Genomic DNA, 889 nt, shown 5'->3' on the forward strand with positions numbered 1-889 from the left:
CACTTGGGGCTGCAAACAGGGGGAAGGTCCCTGACGTTCCGGACCTGAGAAGCTCCCGGGGCTGGGTGCGTTTCTCTCCCACGTCTATAAGAGCTGCAGACAGCTCACAAGCTGCATGCTGCCGATAAGTGCCACCACGCTCCCTTGTAAAAGCTGTTTGCATAATGCATGTGCGCCCCGACCGCTACGTTCATCTCTCCGTTTGTCCCGCTCTTGAGTCACTAATATCGCAGCTGCCTAATTAAAACATGAAAGGATCTCACGCAACCTCCCTGCCAGAACCAGGGGTAATATTTGCCTTCAGCTGTGCCACACACACACACACACATGCAGAGCTCTTTCCCAGTTTCTCCTGGGCGCTGCTCTCTCCGCAGCTGCTCCGCGGTGCCGTTGCCAGACCTGCCACCTCTGCTGCTTGTAGGTGGTGGCACCTGGGCTGCTCCATCCCAGGGGTTCGGCATGCCTCAACACCTCTTTCAGCAAAGATTCAAACATTGCCAGCTCCTCTGCAGGGAAAAGACAAAAAAGGAAAGGGAGGAGCTTTGAGGTAGAACATCTGTGGGCAGATGTTAAGCAGCTGATATCCACCAGCTTGGACCAGGAGTTTGCACACTCTGAGGATGGGGTCATTGCTACATCTGGATTCATAACATGCTCTTGGGCCATCAGTGAGATGCTGGGTGGTTTAGCAGCACCACCCCCTAAGCTGCTCTGAAGCCCCATCAGCTAATCCAAACTAACTCAGAATAAATAAAAAAAACAAAACAGTGTTGGATACAACCAATACTTTCTGCTTGATACTTCTAATTTCTGTCTGACAGGCACAGGTACAGGTGAGGATTGGGGTGTTTTTGCATTATGAGCATCCCTTTTCAGCTATGTTTTACCC

This window comes from Pterocles gutturalis, unplaced genomic scaffold (assembly GCF_000699245.1).
Source record: "Pterocles gutturalis isolate BGI_N339 unplaced genomic scaffold, ASM69924v1 scaffold6045, whole genome shotgun sequence".
Taxonomy (NCBI): Eukaryota; Metazoa; Chordata; class Aves; order Pterocliformes; family Pteroclidae; genus Pterocles; species Pterocles gutturalis.